The sequence below is a fragment of the Rana temporaria genome, chromosome 4, assembly GCF_905171775.1.
Source record: "Rana temporaria chromosome 4, aRanTem1.1, whole genome shotgun sequence".
In the NCBI taxonomy this organism is placed as follows: Eukaryota; Metazoa; Chordata; class Amphibia; order Anura; family Ranidae; genus Rana; species Rana temporaria.
The window spans coordinates 299939939-299960218 of NC_053492.1; the positions used below are offsets into that span (position 1 = coordinate 299939939).

The 20280-nt window shown below is 43.6% G+C and overlaps 1 protein-coding gene across 2 annotated transcripts in view; it reads right to left on the bottom strand.

Moving 5' to 3' along the window:
• Nucleotides 1-20280, bottom strand: part of NHSL1 (NHS like 1) — a 286410-nt gene that overhangs the window by 169168 nt on the left and 96962 nt on the right. The window lies entirely within an intron of this gene.

Here is a 20280-nt window from a genome sequence, read left to right on the forward strand (position 1 = left end):
GGGAGTCTACTGACATCACGACTCCACCCACAGAGCTCCAGACAACAGATCCACCCACAGAATCTGCAGTTTTTCAGTTCTTATAACAGACATTTGACAGGTAAGGATACATTCAGGAGGCATGTATATCCTTATAGATCAGCACTATGGCAGTAGTTTAGAAAGGATGAGAGTGGCTTTACATCCACTTTAAGTGTTGTACTTTGAAGACTATCAAAAAAATCAGCATTTACCTCTATCAGACACAAACGCATAAGACAATATTCAATTGAGTGTTATAGTAAAAACGGAAATGAACTATTAAGCACCCATTTACCACATCAATTTAAGGGGAAATAGAAAATACTGCCTCTGTACATCAATGATCTACCAGCAAAGAATCTATCCAGAATGAATACACGATTATTAGAATAAACCATTTCAGAAAAGAACTTAGTGCATAAGCCATATTTGTTAAACAATAAAATCCATTGTGCGAATGTGAACTGGGCAGTGCTGACACTCCAGATCGCAGCCTTCGGCAAACCTTGACTGTTATTACGTCAAGAGTTACCCTTGAATAGCGAGAGTCTCACTCACCCGCTGAAGCCAAAGCCCAGAAATATCAGAAAAGCGGCTCTTCACATTCTCGGCAAATCATCCTCAATTAGAGGGGAAGGGCCAGCTGACCAAAGACTAGAAAGAAAGGAGCTTTTGTGGCACATATTCAAATAAGCATTAGCTGCTATTCAAATTACACAGGTTTTGAATTATAGATGTTGTCTCAGCCAGAAAAACCCAAAGTCCTCATGAACAATTCATGCAGTCATTACGTTTATTTGAAGTATTATTTACCTGGAAATCTACAATGGGCTGTTTTTATTCCTTCAACAAATTATAAGCAGAGTTCCTGCAGATTTATTAAAGTATTCAAAGCCTAGAAATGTATACAAACATGTAATAGTAATATAGCATTGCCTCTGTTTAATTCATTGAAAAAGCCTCAATGGAAATGTTGAAAAATTAATAAAAATGTTGATAATAAAAAAAAAGAAAAAGCCTCATACACACGGTCGGAACTTTAAACACACTTTTCCGTGGATTTTGGTTTGAAGGGCGTTGGCCGTGAACTTGGTATGCATACACACGGCAGGACTTTTTCAGCAAACATTCCCAAAATCACGTGGTTTTTCAGCTCTTTTCTGCTCTTTACCGCCACCCTTTGGTCAACTTCTGCTATTGTTGGTTGATTTTAACATTGGCTCTGAGCATACGTGTTTGTACTTTGGACAAAAGTTTGATGGACTTCTGTACACACGGTAGGACTTTGCACCGTTGGCATCCCGGGTATGACATTTTTTTAAAAACAAAATTATAAAATAATAAATAATTATAAATAATTATAACAAATAATAATATAATTCTAATAAAAAATATTCAATAATGTAATCAAATCAAAATCACTGAAATTTGCTCAGTTGCAGAATTGTCGCTGTCATTGCTTTTATTTTTTTATGACGTATTTCCCCAAAAATCGCTATAGCACAATTCTGCAAGTGATTATAATTTATTATCGCTGTTTTTTAGCTGATCTAAAACCATTTTTGACATAAAGGGACACTTTTGGTTGCTATGGACAATCTACAGTTTGCAGGGAGAAAGAAACGTTTTTATTATATAAAATGACATGCAGGACACTGGGCAGACCACTAGGGACAAGGGGTGTGTTTTTTTTACATACAGTACTGTACTCTTTAAGATTACAGTATACTGTATGTAAAGTGTTTGTTTACTTTTTTGAATTTGGCGCTGTTCTCCGTCCCCGTGCGTCGTAACGTCGCAGGGAACGGAGATCGGCGTCACACAGAGGCACTGTGTGAATCGAGCGAGGTCCCGCTCGCTCACACAGCGCGGTGGCATCGCTTGATCCAGGGACAAGGTAAGTAAAAAGTGCCTGTGGATCTAGCGAGGCAAGCCCGAGTCTGACTCGGGGTTACCGCTCGCAGCAGGAAAATCTAACCCCGAGTCAGACTCGGGAATACCGCCAGGCAGGTTAAGGCTATATATTGCTATTCATTTGGACTATGTTGCCAATAATGTATCGCGGCCTGCCTTTGGTGCAGGAAAAGGTGGTTTCAGCACCAGTGTTAATCCAGCATGGGTTGGCAATTTCATAGGTGTTAAGATAAGTGTTAATGTCAGGTTATGGGAAGATTAGGGTTAGAGGTTAGGGTAAAGGGGTCAGGGTTCAGTTTATGGGGATAAATGTTAGGTTAAAGCAGCCATTCTCAACCAGGGCTCCTTCGAGAAATTGCTAGGGGTTCCTCAATCTATGCCTAATTGACCTCCCATCTGATGGCACCTGCATAGTTCCAAAGACACTAGAATGTCACCAATGATCTTTTTTACTTTTTTTTATTGCAAAAGGTATAAATACAGTTTACAGGAGTAGAATGATTTTCATTATCAGTTACAGTATAAAGAGATTGCAACAAAAGAGCAAAATTATGCAAACAGCTAGTCTTACAACCGTAGAAACCAAACAATCCTTAAAGTGGAGTTTCCATCCCACAATTTTTTTTTTTCATTATTGTGCTCATCAGACCTAAAAAAGAAAAAATGTTTTTTACTCACCTGGAAATGCCTGTTGCTATGCGGTCCCACGAAATCTGCCTTCATAATCACCTAGGATCCTGACATCATCTCCCTCTAATGCTCCTGGGAAATGTGTGTCATCATTTCCCAGGATGCAGTGCGCTTCCCCATTATAACTCCCCATCCAAGATTTCCAGGAAGTAAGTGCTTGTAGGCTTCACAATGCCCACAAGCAAAATGACAACGGTGTGGACATAGTTTTATAAACTATCTTTTTTGAATAACTATGCGGAGCGGTGGCGGATTGTAAAATAGTAAGTGAACAGATTTATATTATAAAAACGCAGGATGAAAGGACATACATTTAAAAAATGCTAATTGTGGTTGGAACCCCGCTTTAAATAAGCCAGATATGTCAACTTTGCAGAGGCGCATTGCGGGCGGTATTAACTCTTTATCGGCCGCTAGCGGGGGTTAATACCGCACCGCTAGCGACCGAATCCTGCGGCAAATGCGACGGTATAGCGCCGCTATTTTTAGCGGCGCTATACCGCCACCGCGCCTCCTGCCCCAGTGTGAAAGGGGCCTTAGTATATATAGCATCCAGCGATATACCAGTATCTGTTGAAAGCCCCTTATCCAGATATCCTCCCGCTTCCCAAGGACCCGAAACCCATAACTCAAGATACCATCTGGAGCTTTATAGTACCTAATATTTAAACCAACTTTATTAAAACATTATATGTGATTACAGGTTCACATTAATTTTAGGGAACAAGTGATACCAGTATTAATATGAGAAAGTCCACCCAATTATTTGCAATCTCCATTCACTTGTATTATAGCCAGATTTCACAGAACTTCTCATATGTGAGATGGAATAGTGTGCCCCCAAAAAGCATGTGCTGAGTAACAGAATACAGATAAAAGGGGTGCTCTGACTTGGTGCACAGTGGTAATGGTTCTAGGAACTGACCAGCAATTATATTGCATTAAAAAATGTAATTTATAAACACATTGGCATTTACACAATTGGATAAAAAAAATTAGAGTGAGGTATGGCATGCAAATAAACCATGAGTTTCCATGGTGACAGCCGGTAGAGGGCAAATGTAAACCTCCTTAGGTGAATAAGTGTCAGGAAATCCCTTCACATATTGTACAGACGTGTAGTGTAGAAAATATGAAACTTTGTTTTTAGAAGATGTTTGGTATGAAACACAAGCGTCTCAAGGCATTTGGAGGCGTAGACAATTTGTTAAAATTGCCGTTGACCCTATGCTCCCCTACTCGTCAATCAACTACAGACTTCACACCTAGGAAAGTGGCAAAGATTTGTTTCTCTATTCCTCAGCCAACACTAGACACCATCTGCTTTCACATTTCAACACCTAGCTGCACAAAACAATGGTGGATTCAAATTCCTTCTGCAAATCTTACAATCTTTATTTTTCCCCATGCACTTCATCTTTGTTACATACAATTATGAAAGACAGTCTGGGAACTACTGTAGTTCACAATGTTGCAAAGAAACAGGTTATAAATGTGTGTTCAGTTTTATTTCTATGATAATTGTTTTTACTGAAATGTAAACATGTAAATAAAAGAACTAGGGTTGTTACTGATTAAAATTTGTGTTCGATTAACCTTTTTTTTTAATCTAATTTTGATTAATTAAAGCGCATACATTTTTCGGATCACCACCATGTATAGTCCCCACTATAATATCCACAGATCTCCCCCACTGTAATATCCACAGACATCTCCCCCACTGTAATATCCACAGACATTCCCCCCACTGTAATATCCACAGACATCTCCCCCCTGTAATATCTACAGACATCTCCCCCCCCCACTGTAATATCCACAGACATCTCCCCCCACTGTAATATCCACAGACATTCCCCCCACTGTAATATCCACAGACATCTCCCCCCCCCCCCCACTGTAATATCCACAGACATCTCCCCCACTGTAATATCCACAGACATCTCCCCCACTGTAATATCCACAGACATCTCCCCCGCTGTAATATCCACAGACATCTCCCCCACTGTAATATCCACAGACATTCCCCCCACTGTAATATCCACAGACATCTCCCCCCTGTAATATCTACAGACATCTCCCCCCCCCCCACTGTAATATCCACAGACATCTCCCCCCCCCCACTGTAATATCCACAGACATTCCCCCCACTGTAATATCCACAGACATCTCCCCCCCCCACTGTAATATCCACAGACATCTCCCCCACTGTAATATCCACAGACATCTCCCCCACTGTAATATCCACAGACATCTCCCCCACTGTAATATCCACAGAGATCTCCCCACTGTAATATCCACAGACATCTCCCCCACTGTAATATCCACAGAGATCTCCCCCACTGTAATATCCACAGAGATCTCCCCACTGTAATATCCACAGACATCTCCCCCACTGTAATATCCACAGAGATCTCCCCCACTGTAATATCCACAGACATCTCCCCCACTGTAATATCCACAGACATTCCCCCCACTGTAATATCCACAGACATCTCCCCCCCCACTGTAATATCCACAGACATCTCCCCCCACTGTAATATCCACAGACATCTCCCCCACTGTAATATCCACATAGATCTCCCCCACTGTAATATCCACAGACATCTCCCCCCACTGTAATATCCACAGAGATCTCCCCACTGTAATATCCACAGACATCTCCCCCCACTGTAATATCCACAGACATCTCCCCCACTGTAATATCCACAGAGATCTCCCCCACTGTAATATCCACAGACATCTCCCTCCACTGTAATATCCACAGACATCTCCCCCACTGTAATATCCACAGACATCTCCCCCCACTGTAATATCCACAGACATCTCCCCCCACTGTAATATCCACAGACATCTCCCCACTGTAATATCCACAGACATCTCCCCCACTGTAATATCCACAGACATCTCCCCCACTGTAATATCCACAGACATCTCCCCCCACTGTAATATCCACAGACATCTCCCCCACTGTAATATCCACAGACATCTCCCCCACTGTAATATCCACAGACATCTCCCCACTGTAATATCCACAGACATCTCCCCCCACTGTAATATCCACAGACATCTCCCCCACTGTAATATCCACAGACATCTCCCCCACTGTAATATCCACAGACATCTCCCCCACTGTAATATCCACAGACATCTCCCCCACTGTAATATCCACAGACATCTCCCCCACTGTAATATCCACAGACATCTCCCCCCACTGTAATATCCACAGACATCTCCCCCCACTGTAATATCCACAGACATCTCCCCCACTGTAATATCCACAGACATCTCCCCCACTGTAATATCCACAGACATCTACCCCACTGTAATATCCACAGACATCTCCCCCACTGTAATATCCACAGACATCTCCCCCACTGTAATATCCACAGACATCTACCCCACTGTAATATCCACAGACATCTCCCCACTGTAATATCCACAGACATCTCCCCACTGTAATATCCACAGACATCTCCCCCACTGTAATATCCACAGACATCTCCCCCACTGTAATATCCACAGACATCTCCCCCACTGTAATATCCACAGACATCTCCCCCACTGTAATATCCACAGACATCTCCCCCTCTGTAATATCCACAGACATCTCCCCCACTGTAATATCCACAGACATCTCTCCACTGTAATATCCACAGACATCTCCCCACTGTAATATCCACAGACATCTCCACCACTGTAATATCCACAGACATCACCCCACTGTAATATCCACAGACATCTCCCCACTGTAATATCCACAGACATCTCCCCACTGTAATGTCCACAGACATCTCCCCCACTGTAATATCCACAGACATCTCCCCACTGTAATATCCACAGACATCTCCCCACTGTAATATCCACAGACATCACCCCACTGTAATATCCACAATCTCCCACATTATATATATTTTTTATCCTAACACCCTAGAGAATAAAATGGCGATCGTTGCAATACTTTCTGTCACGCCGTATTTGCGCAGCGGTCTTACAAGCGCACTTTTTTGGGAAACAATTACACTTTTTTTAATTTAATTAATTAAAAAAATAAGACAACAACTTTTTTAGCTGGCTCCTAGATTCCAAGCAAATTTGTCAACCCCTGCTGTAGAGTGATGGTAGATGTGCTCAATCCCCCGGATGTTCTGGATCAGTGGTCTGCCTGAAGTAAACTGACAATATGAACCAAGTGCACACCTAGAAAACATGGATAGGGCAACGGTGTTATAGTCACCCGCAGGTTCGTTAGTACGTTCATGTACTAATTAGGAGATGTCAATGAAGTAATACCATCTTTGTAACATCTGTCAAAGCTTTACTTAAATCCCACACACAAGCCTATCTGTACGGAAAATTGATCTTCCTTTTGTTCTATCAGAAGTACTTTCCAGCTGGCTCCAGACTTTTATATGCTTTGGAAATAGGTAGGTGGATAATGGCTTAAGCAGTGGAAAAAAAAAGGATATTTCCATTAAAGTAGAGATTTGATGACTAAATATATCCAAACTGAAAAAGAACTGAAAAAGTCATTTGACTTATGCCAGACTGCCCTGCAAAATCTGCATTTAAAACATACTAAGCGGACAGAGATATGTTTTTTCCAGCTTCACCACGATACAGTACAGCATCACAGGTCCATCTATGAAGATGCGTTGTACAATTCATTTAATCATTACAGGTCACGTGATGGTAGTGGACAAGACGTCTACATATAACAGAGACGCAAATTTATTAAAGACTTCTATAAATATATTTTAGGAATACATTTTGATAACAGACCCGGAAGCGAAAAGTGCGATCGTTGACAATGTGTAGCAGCAGATACAGAAGACAATTAACCACTTCAGCCCCGGACCATTTTGTAGCTAAAGGACCAGGCCACTTTTTGCGATTCGGCACTGCGTCACTTTAACAGACAATTGTGCGGTCGTGCGATGTGGCTCCCAAACAAAATTGACTTTTTTTTTTCCCCCACAAATAGAGCTTTCTTTTGGTGGTATTTGATCACCACTGTGGTTTTTAGTTTTTGCGCTATAAACAAAAATAGAGCGACAATTTTGAAAAAAAAAAAGCAATATTTTTTACCTTTTGCTATAATAAATAACCCCAACAAATATATATAAAACATGTTTTAAAATTCCTGAGTTTAGGCCGATAGGTATTCTTCTACATAGTTTTGGTAAAAAAAAAAACGCAATAAGTGTTTATTGATCGGTTTGCGCAAAAGTTATAGCGTCTACAAAATAGGGGATAGTTTTATGGCATTTTTATTAATATTTTTTTTTTTACAAGTAATGGCGGCAATCAGTGATTTTTATCGTGACTGTGACATTATGGCGGACACATCAGACACATTTTAGGGGCCATTGTCATTTTTACAGCGATCAGTGCTATAAAAATGCATTGATTACTGTGAAAATGACACTGGCAGTGAAGGGGTTAACCACTAGGTGGCGCTGTAGGGGTTAAGTGTGCCCTAGTGTGTGATTATTACTGTAGGGGGGTGTGGCCTGGCGTGACATGTCACTGATCGTCGTTCCCTATCGTCGTTCCCTTTCACATGGGCGGATCAGTAATGATCCGCTCGGTGTGTCCGCAAAAGCTCAGCGGGGATCCTCCGTAAAATCCCTGCTGAGCTGGCAGCTGACAGGGCGGTCCCCACACACTGTGCAGGGACCGCCCTGTCTTTCCTCAGCTCTCCCCTATGGGGGATCGGATGAACATGGACTGTATGTCCGTGTTCATCCGATCCGATCAGGCAGACAAAAGAAAAATAGGATTTTCTTCCGTCCGCAAATGCGGATCTTTGCGGAGGCGGACGATTACGGGTGTCAGCGGATGTTCATCCGCTGACACCCGTAATCACATAGGGACCAATGTATGTCCGGTTTTCACCCGCAACGGACGGATGAAAATGCGGACATACGGTCCGCACGTGTGAAAGGGCCCTTACCAGGAAGAACTGGAAAGGTTTGTTTACACTTACCTATCCCCGTTCTTCAGCTTTGTGACCTGATCGCGGGACACCGGCGGCAATCGGGTCCGCGGGCCCTGTCACGTAGCTCAGGACCGGGTCGCTAGCGCGTTGGCGTACGCGCGACCCACAGCTAGGATCTTAAAGGGGACGTACCTGTACGCCCTTGTGCCCAGCCGTGTGATTCTGCCAACGTACATCAGCGTGCGGCGGTCCTTACTGGTAAGTGATTAAAAAAGACTGTTTAACATTGAGTCATGCATTTAGTGTGAAATGCATGGGTAAATAAATAAATAAATAAAAGGACCAAAAGCGAGGCTTTGCAGGGTCAGACTAGACCTTGATCTTCAGACTTTACTTTTTTTCGTTTTCATTGAAGGTAATCCCTGCTTATGCATTTTTTTATTACATGTGCAATTGAAATGGCCAAGGTTTGTGGTTGGTTTATTTATTTCAATGTGCCAAAATGTTCTCACATTTTACAACCCTCCTTGTCCTTGTGCAGAACTCTACATTTGAAAATGTGGATACTTTTGAGTCTATAAAGTGACAAGGAAATGAAAACAGAAACAAATACATTCCCTTTAAGTTAAAAAAGACCATAAACCAGAAAACTATTGGCAAACTAGCATATCTGTAATGGCCATGTTTTTTACGATGGAATAAAAAGGCAGAAAGTGAAGGAGTGCCATTTCATTTGGCTGTACGAATGCAGTAGACATTTGTGTAGGCAATCACAATCACCCATGTCAGAGACACACTTCAAACATAAACACTGCATAATAAATAAAAGTGCATGACAGCCGTCGGCACAATCTGCAGATGTATACCAAATGGTGGATATTAAGAGAAAATACATCTGCTAGGCCATATAGGATTGAGCACTAAGTAAGCAAGATAACATCTTCATGATTTTGCTTTAGGGAAATACAAAATAAGAATAGTGTCAAGTTACAAAGGCCACAAGGTCTTTAAACAGCAATAATATGTAACATGCACCAATTTAAACAAATTAGGTGTGTTTTATATCCACCATATATTATGGCTATGAAAGTCAGTAAAACAGTATATGGCCCAGTACTGCAAGGTGTATGTACAGTACCGTATTTTCCGGCGTAGAAGATGACTTTTTAACCCCTGAAATTCATCTTAAAAGTCAGTGGTCGTCTTATACGACGGTAACCTAACATGCAGACCGCGGTCATTCATTTTTCAAAAGCCGCGCCTCCTTCTTCTGCTGTTCCGTGATAGGCGGAACACTGAGCTTCCCAGGAGACACTGTGTTCAGTTTTCCGCCTATCACGGAGGCCCTCTCGTCCGAGACCGAGGACGAGAGGGCCTCCGTGATAGGCGAACACTGAACACAGTGTTTCCTGGGAAGCTGAGTGTTCCGCCTATCACGGAACAGCAGAAGAAGGAGACGCGGCTTTTGAAAAATGGACGGCCACGGTCTGACAGATACTGCATGTCTTAGGATAAGGTAAGGGATCGTCAAGACATGCAGTGACACAGTGAGGCATGTAATGGGGCACAGTGAGTCTGGCATGTAGTGGCACAGTGAGGCATGTAATGGGGCACAGTGAGTCTGGCATGTAGTGGCACAGTGAGGCATGTAATGGGGCACAGTGAGTCTGGCATGTAATGGCACAGTGAGGCATGTAGTGGCACAGTAAGGCATGTAATGGGGCACAGTGAGTCTGGCATGTAATGGCACAGTGAGGCATGTAGTGGCACAGTGAGGCATGTAGTGGGCACAGTGAGTCTGGCATGTAGTAGCACAGTGAGACATATACTGGGGCACAGTGAGTCTGGCATGTAATGGCACAGTGAGGCATGTAGTGGCACAGTGAGTCTGGCATGTAATGGCACAGTGAGGCATGTAGTGGCACAGTCTGGCATGTAATGGTGGCACAGTCTGGCATGTAATGGCACAGTGAGGCATGTAGTGACACAGTCTGGCATGTAATGGAGGCACAGTCTGGCATGTAATGGTGGCACAGTCTGGTATGTAATGGCACAGTGAGGCATGTAGTGGCACAGTCTGGCATGTAATGGTGGCACAGTCTGGCATGTAATGGTGGCACAGTCTGGCATGTAATGGCACAGTGAGGCGAGGCATGACTAGTAGGAAGGGGGTCATCTTATACGGCGAGTATATCCCAAAACCAACATTTTAGCTGGAAAATTAGGGGGTCGTCTTATACGCCGGCAAATACGGTATATAAAATATACCTATACTAACAACTAGAATAGGATCATTAATATGCAGATTGTTAAACATAGTTGGAGGACAAGTGACTTTCTAAAGTTGTATATTTCCTGCTAACTCAACAAATCTGTGCTCACATAAAGTGTCACTAAACCCACATAATAAAAAACTATCAATAAATGCTGTATTACATGCTGTTCATACTTACTCTGTCACTATGAGATTAGTTTGCTGTATTCTGCAAAAATGCTGGTTGATCCTGCTGCTCTCTACCTCCTCCTTTTTTTATGATTTTACAGAGCAGTGTTGGCAGCTCTGCACATGCTCAGTTTCAGTGAGTTTCTATGCTGAACATTTCCTCCCTATCACATCTGAGCAGCCCATGTGACTATAGAGTCACACATGTGGGTGTGTACACATTGGTAAATGACAGCCCACTCCCTCCCTCCACCTTTATGCCCACTAATCAGCTAAACACAATGGGGATGGGATATTACATGTAGATTAATAGTGGCTTCACCTCCCTCCTATTTTAAGACACAGGCTTATAGGGGCGTGACACAGCCTGTGACTGACAGAAATCTGCCCACACCATGTTATTCACACAAAACAATAAAGATTTGATTTCAAATATATATTTGCATGCCCATTTAAAACAATTTATTGATATTATTTATTTATTTTTACTCTGTAGTCCAAAGACTGTTTTTTGTTTGTTTGTTTTTTAACACATTCCCAGCAGCAGAGGGCTAGAGGCTCCTCCTGCTTATGTTTCCCTGCAGACAGACTGGGAAAGAGCTTGGTCATATGACAGCTGTGAATGAATGAATGAATGAAAAACTTATATAGCGCGGCACATGCGAACCGAATCGCCTCTGGGCGCTTGTTGTTCCTGTCTCTTTTGTATCAAAAGAGATGAGTTTTGATCTTTCTCCTGAATGCCAAGTGATTTTCTGTATATCCATTAAGAAAAAGGAAACTTTTTTTTATTAACCACTTAAGCCCCGGACCAAAATGCAGCTAAAGGACCTTGCCCCTTTTGCGATTCGGCACTGCGTCACTTTAACTGACAATTGCGCGGTCGTGCGACGTGGCTCCCAAACAAAATCGGCGTCCTTTTTTTCCCGCAAATAGAGCTTTCTTTTGGTGGTATTTGATCACCTCTGCGGTTTTTATTTTTTGCGCTATAAACAAAAATAGAGCGACAATTTTGAAAAAATGCAATATTTTTTACTTTTTGCTATAATAAATATCCCCCAAAAATATATTAAAAACATTTTTTTCCCCTCAGTTTAGGCCGATATGTATTCTTCTACATATCTTTGGTAAAAACAATCGCAATAAGCGTTTATCGGTTGGTTTGCGTAAAATTTATAGCGTTTACAAAATAGGGGATAGTTTTATTGCATTTTTATTCATTTTTTTTTTTTTACTACTAATGGCGGCGATTTTTTTCGTGACTGCGATATTACGCCAACATCACATATGATAAAGCATCAGATTGAAGGTTAGTTACACCTCATGTTTTTTCCGGGATAACAATGATCCATTATGCCACAAAATACAATACAGTCTCATCTGGAACAAATTCTCATCTGGTCATTTGATGACCTCCGTGTGCTGCTTCATAAAGATATACATAAAAAAAAAAAAAAAAAAAAGCAATTTTTCTAAAACACACAAATAATATAAAGTACAATAAGAATGGAAAGGGCACGTCTATAACCTGGAATGTGTTTGACTAATCTCAAATTGCCCCGAAATTAACAGCAAACCATTCCATCTGTTGAAATCTACATTAAATGTAACAATACACTGTGCATGGTACGAGAGCTGTACAAAAAAAGACTGAAACTCCATTAGAAAATCTCCTGAGGATTTCAAATACGTTACGTCTGTTATATCAGGCAGCCAGGTTTATATGGGCCTGGCAGTGTGCCTTGTGGAGGTACCTAATAAAAGAAAACATACGCTTCGATAGGCTCGTGTGGTTTCAGAAAAACTAGCACCCGCAGGTTGAGTTACCGACAAAACTAAACTCGATTAAAGCCATAATACTGTGGGAATACATGCCAAGGTGCTACGGTGTTTTAATGCCAATAACATCGACTACAGTAATCCAAAAATGATGTGTAGAAGAGATCATCAGCACATCATGGTAGTATTTAATTCAAAGGTCACCCATTGGTCCATAATGAACACATTTAAAAAAATAAATAAAAATTGCGAGCATATTTGGGGCATTTGATCGTTAAAGAAAACCTGCCATGAGAAATAGATGGGCTCTCATTGCCTCCCTACTTCTGAGAAAGATGTTGCTCTGGTTGTAATGATAATCTCTGGGGTTCATTTACTAAAGGCAAACAGGCAGTTCACCTTGTATGGGAAATTGGGATTACGAGGGAATCTTAGTGAATGTGGTGAAAGTTCACTTTGGAAAAAATACCACATGCAAGAAAAATTCACGAATGATGGATGTCAGCAGAGCTTAAAGTGGTTGTACACTGTGTACAACCACTTTCACCTACAGGTAAGCCTATATTAAGGCTTACCTGTAGGCGCTGGAAATATCTCCTAAACCTACATGACTGGTGGCTCTGACCCTTACGTCACACGACTCCGGCCAGTCACAGAGCCGCAGTCCGTGGCCCCAGAAGGAAGAGGGGTGAAGAATAGACACTTCCTATACAGGGGACACTGGAAGCAAGACGGGTGAAGATGGAAGTGGCCTCCAGATCTGACATCTTGGCGCCTTGTCTTAAGGTAAGTTTAACATAATGTGCTAGTACGCGATGCCTTTACCTTGCAGGGTAAAACAAAAAAAAAAAATGGCCAGCGGTTTCACAAACCTTCCCCCCCTCCGGCGTCACATTTGGCACCTTTCAGGAGGGAGGGGGTGCAGATACCTGTATAATACAGGTATTTGCACCCACTTCCGGGCATAGACTCCCGCAGGAATCACCCCCCCTGCTGTCTTCTGGGAAACACACTGGTCCCAGGGGACCAGTAAGGACGCGCTGCGCGACTCGCGCATGCGCAGTAGGGAACCGGGAAGTGAAGCCGCAACGCTTCACTTTCTGATTCCCTCAATGAGGATGGCGGCGGGGACAGCTGAGAGCCGAGCGATTACTCGGCTTCGGCTGCCAACATCGCGGGCACCCTGGACAGGCAAGTGTCCATTTTTAAAAGTCAGCAGCTGCTGTATTTGTAGCTGCTGGCTTTTAATATATATTTTTTAGGCGGACCTCCGCTTTAAGCTAAGAGAAAATTGCCTTGCAAAGTGAAAAATCTATTTGCTTTTAGTAAATCAAACCTCTCTAGCTCCACGTAAAAAAGTTTGGAAAACTGCATTTTCTGCACATTTGATCCAAGCCTCATACTGAAGATATGGAGAGAGGTCAGCAATGATGTTACTTAGAGTGAATTCACACAAAGCAATGGGAGGCTGCCATCTACGGAACTCTGCGTCCCGGGCCGATCATTTGCATGTGATCTCTGCATGACCCAGCAGCCTCCTATTGTTTTCAATAGGATGTCCTCCCGCAGCTAATCGCATACAATTGTAGGCAGGGTGCATTCGCAATTGTGAATGCACCCTTAGGCCCCATTCACACTTGCGAATTAGTGATTATATGTGGAAGACCCAGCGGTGGTTCCTGGCAATTAGCTGTGGGCAGCTGCCCCATTGAAAGCAATAGGAGACTGACGGCTCCCACAGCTAATCGTAGCCAATGGCATGTAATCGCTCAAGGAGTGATTACCTGCAAATAATAGAGTTAACTTCCTGTAATGACCAGAAGTTCGGAGAAGCATCACTGAGGCCTCGTACACACGTCCGAGTCTCTCGGCAAAAACCAGCAAGAAACTTGCTGGGATTTTTTTTTTCGTCATGTGTACATTTTTCGACGAGGAAACTGTCGAGGATCCCGTTGAGCCAAAAAGAGAGCATGTCTTCTTTTTCCTCGACGGGAATGGAGAAACTTGCCTTGTCGAGTTCCTCGACAGCCTAACAAGGAACTCGACGAGTTTCGCCCATGGAGTTCCTCGGTCGTGTGTACGAGGCCTGTGAGAGCAGAAGCTATCAGAAGTGCTGGGGTAAGAACTTTCACAAATAGTTTATTGTGGAATGTTTGTTTTAATGTGTTAAAGTGGAACCGCACGCAAAAGTTCCGCTTGTTCGTACCCTCCACTGCCACATTTGGTACTTTTTGGGGGGGGAGCGTGTACCTCATTTTAACAGTTACCCACTTCTGGCTAAAATCGCTGATCGGAGATCTATGACATTTCTGGCCCCTCTTCCTTCCCCCCACACACATGTCTCAGGCCCCGTACACACGTCTGAGAAACTCGTTTTGCTCGTCGAGTTCCTTGTGAAGCCGCCGAGGATCTCGGCGAGCCAAGTTTCCCCTTTGACTAACGAGGAAATAGAGAACATGTCGGCCAAAAGTGTACACACGACCGGGTTTCTCGGCAAAATACGGCTCCGATCGCGTGTACGGGGCCTCAGAAGACAGCGGATCCACAGAGCGACTCGTGCATGCGCACTAGGAAACTGGCTTTGAAGCCTGAAGGCCTCACTGCCGGTTCCCCTAACTTACAATTGCAGTGCCTGCAACCGAAGCCGATTAATGAATCGGCTCAGGGTGGCAACATCGCAGGGATCCTTGGACAGGTAAGATTCCTTATATTAAAAGTCAACAGCTATAGTATCTCGTTTTTTTTTTTACAGACTGGAGCTGGTCTTTAAGCTAAAAAATACAGAGGGCTTAATACTACTTCAGATTTGACTGCAAGACTGGAAATACACTTTAAAGCATATGGTGTTTCTATATCCATGTGCATGCCAAATATAATTGCTAATTTACTCATCCAACCTAATAAAATAATTGCTTTAATAACAGACACATTAATTAAACACCGGAATGCTTCTTTTATGTCTTCTTTTACAAACACAAGTAATAATGAAGTCAGCATTAAGCTGAATAAAAATATACTGCTCAAGTAGTACATAGCAGAGATTGTTATACATGAGGTAAAATCAACCATATTCTTTGCAGGCTGCTCCTAGTTGCAATCACCATGTGATAAATCGATCAAAATACTCCTTGAGAACACCGATCTTTATTGTAACAGCGTTACATGTACTCAGGAGTGCATAAAATACTGAACTTGAATGTGGCCAGCATTTGTAACGCTGTCCTCTACATGTAATAGTAAAACTGTACATACATACATACGCCATTAAAAAAGTCATAGGTATGTAATAGGCTATGGAGTTATTTACTAAAGGCAAATAAGCTGTGCACTCTTCAAGGGAATTTTCACTATGCAAATTTATTTTTCTGTAGCTTAGTGAATGTTATGAAAAAATGAACTTTGCAAAAACAACCTGATTGGGTGCAAAGATAAAAAAATATATATTTTTGTTTTAACGTGATTAGATAATGGGAGCCAGCAGAGCTTCACTTCATTCACTAAAGCCTAGTACAAACTAGTAGTATTTTTTTTTTCATCCCAGTAGGGTTACATTTAAAAAAAAATGTCACCTTTGGAGGAGCCACTGTACTAACTATCCAATGTTAGTACTGCAATCTCCCCTGCTGTGCTATTGCGTTCTCAGAGTGGGGCTGCCCCCCGCCAGAAGACTACGGTCGGCGCTCTTAAACATTGACTAGGAGCGCTGATCAGGAGCTGGTCGGCAGACTTTTTTTTTGGTCATTTTTCTGTTGGACCGGTTCCTGTACACACGGGCCGAATGTCCTGCAGCATCGGCCAGTTCAATAGAAATCGCCCAATGCTGCCCGACATTCAGCCCGTGTCTGCTAGGCTTAAGCTAATGCCGCGTACACGCGATCATTTTTCGGCATAAAAAAAAAACGTTGTTTTTCAAAAATGTCATTTAAAATGATTGTGTGTGGGCTTCACATCATTTTTCAGGTTCTGAAAAACGACAAAAAAAAAAAATTCGAGCATGCTGCATTTTTTAACGTCGTTTTAAACGATGTCGTTTTTCGGGTTGCAAAAAATTATCGTGTGTGGGCTAAAACAACGTAAAAAACCTGCACATGCTCAGAAGCAAGTTATGAAACGGGAGCGCTCGTTCTGGTAAAACTACCATCCATAATGGAGTAAGCACATTCATCACGCTGTAACAGACAAAAAAGCGCAAATCGTCTTTTACTAACACGGAATCAGCTAAAGCAGCCCAAAGGCGAATGGAACTTCCCCTTTATAGTGCCGTCATACGTGTTGTACGTCACCGCGCTTTTCTAGATAATTTTTTTAAAACAATGGTGTGTGGGCAACGTCGTTTTAATGATGAAGTTGGGAAAACGTCGTTTTTTGGACATGCTGAAAAATGATCGTGTGTACACGGCATCAGGGAAAATTCTCCAGAAAAGTGAATAGCTTGTTTTCCTTTTGTAAATCAACTCCTGCAGAAGCTGATTGAAATTATTGTATTTTTTTTTTTTTTTTTTACCTCATTTTATGTATTTCAATGTATTTTTTACAATCTAGCTGTAGGTTATAGAGCCAATAATAAATCTCTTCAATTTATGAAAGAAACACTTCATATCGACTAATCACAACTCCCCACAGACAAGTGAAAATAAACTATACACCCACATGAGGAAAAGCAGCATGAATAGTAAACAAGAGTCTGTACATATAATGAAATACAATGGGCCATTTTATACGAGTAGTAATTATTTATGAAGTTGTTTAGAGCTGCTCTTACTCATATTACACTCATTATGGTAGGGCTGTTCTCCTTGGTTTTGGGAAATTTGGAGCTTTACACACCAGGCAGCTAAAAATGGCAGACAGTGAGCCCTGGTTCACACTGGGTACGATTTGGAACGATTTGAGATGCGATTTGACATGTCAAACCGCATCTCAAATCGGTGGCAATTGTCGGCAATGACACTGTCCTAATCAGTGCGACGCCGCATCTGCGATTTCAAAAAGTAGTTCCTTTACTACTTTTTGCGATTTCGGGCCGCGATTTACATCAAATTGCGGCCGAAATCATGGCAAAATCGCGGTAAAATCGCGCATTTTACCGCGATTTTGAATTCGCAGCAGCGTGAACCTAGGCTGAAAGACTTACTACTATGGCATAAATAGTAACCAATAAGGCATTTTGATTTTGAAACTTTCCCAATGTTATCACGAAAGTACCTGTAAAGCATGGGTTGTGCTGCTTACTGACTGTCTTCCAGTCCTGTCTTCTATGGGGCACATTTCCTATTATTTAGTAAACTGAATTTGGTAACTGTAGATGCAGTTGTCGTACAGTTGGTACGACAAATTGCTCAAACACAGGCTGCCTAAAGGTTATTTAAGCAGAAAAAAATCTGAGGCCTCGTACACAGGGCCGCTGATAGGCCAGTACAGCTGGCCCAGCTGTACCGGGCCCGGCTGGCAGGGGGGCCCGGGCAGCCTCGACAGAACCAATTAATGTTTTAAAAAAAAAAAACTTCCACAGTCATCCGACCAGCTAATACACAAATAGGCCAACAGACTATTTCCTGTATTTCGGGCGCGGAAGAGTATCACTTCTCTCTCCCGCGCCGGCTCCTCTGCTCTGCTCAGTCTGCAGAATCAAGTCCCGGCCAGCTTGTCCTTCCCTGGCGCCGCGGAGTGATTCTTCTCCCTCCGCGGCGCCAGGGAAGAGAGTGAGAGAAGGCAAAGCAGCGGCCGTTGCAGAAAGGAAAAAAACATTTTTTGTGACACTCCAGGCAGCGAATCCAGGCAGGCAGACAGCACAGCAGCCAGCACTACTACTGCAGTCAAGGAGGAAGTGACTCTGTCCTGTCCAGGAATCAGGATAACAGGTATGAATGTACTTGTTTGGGGGGGGGGGGGGGGGGGGCGGGTCAAGATCTTCTGTCTGCAGGCTCACTCTAATTATTATTTCAGGCCTGGCTACCCCACTGTAGCTGAAAGTACAAGATCACATAGCAGAAACCCTAGAGAACAAGACAGTCTGATCACTGAGTAGTGGTAGCATTTAAAGCAGACGTTCACCCAAAAAAATTATTTTTAACATTACATTCAGCCGAGTTGTCCTAATGACAATCGCCTGTTTTTGTTTTTTTTGTACATAACGTATTTCACCGCCGCTTCCGGGTAGCTCTTCTGCGGGACTGGGCGTTCCTATCTGATTGACAGGCTTCTGACCGTCGCATACTACGCGTCACTACGAAAGAAGCCAAACGTCGGTGCGCAGGCGCCGTATAGAGACGCACCGACGTTAGGCTTCTTTCGGCAACTCATGATGCGCTGTATGCGACCGTCGGAAGCCTGTCAATCAGATAGGAACGCCCAGTCCCGCAGAAGACATACCCAGAAGCGGCGGTAAAATACAGTATGTACAAAAAAAAAAAAAACAGCCGATTGTCATTAGGACAATTCGGCTGAATGTAATGTTAAAATTTTATTTTTGGGTGAACCCCCACTTTAAGGAAAATGTTTTACTGCAAATACATACCTCCCAACCGTCCCGGATTCCACGGGACCCTCCCGCAATTCCAAGTGTGTCCGGGGGTCCCGCGGACTAGACTAGAGTCCCAGAAAACAGGGCCCCAGGCGCGACCTTTAGGGGGAGACATTCCGTGCCTCCTCCTAATTTTCATTTTCTGTGTCCCCGATCTCACCCGCCATGTTTGGTGCCCTGTGATTGGGCATATGGGGGTCATGTGCAGCGTGGGGCTGGCCTGTCTGGGATCGTCTAGAAGTCCCACCTCCGCACATGACCGCTATACGCCCAATCACAGTGCGACGGGAAATACGGACAATGGTGGCGGGAGACAATCACAGTGTGAGCCGCCGGAGCTGCGGTCTTCACCTCCGCCTGTCTCTCTGCTCTGTGTCCCTCGGCGGCAGAGGGGCAGGGCGACTCGGTTCTAAGAGATGGGAGCATGGATGATGGAGGTGCAGTCTTACACCATGGAGCGGGCTGCAGGTGGATGGCGCAGGCGGGGAGTCGGGACAGAGGTAAGGAGGACGGATTTGAACCAAGCTGTGGGGAGGGGGGTGTGTGAGTAGTGCAGGAAGTAGGACGCTTACTGTAGGAGTCAGGGGGGTCAGCGTCTGTGTCAGGTGGGGGTCAGCGTCTGTGTCAGGTGGGGGTCAGCGTCTGTGTCAGGTGGGGGTCAGCGTCTGTGTCAGGTGGGGGTCAGCGTCTGTGTCAGGTGGGGGTCAGCGTCTGTGTCAGGTGGGGGTCAGCGTCTGTGTCAGGTGGGACTCAGCGTCTGTGTCAGGTGGGACTCAGCGTCTGTGTCAGGTGGGACTCAGCGTCTGTGTCAGGTGGGGGTCTGTGTCAGGTGGGGGTCTGTGTCAGGTGGGGGTCAGTGTCTGTGTCAGGTGGGACTCAGCGTCTGTGTCAGGTGGGACTCAGCGTCTGTGTCAGGTGGGGGTCTGTGTCAGGTGGGGGTCTGTGTCAGGTGGGGGTCAGTGTCTGTGTCAG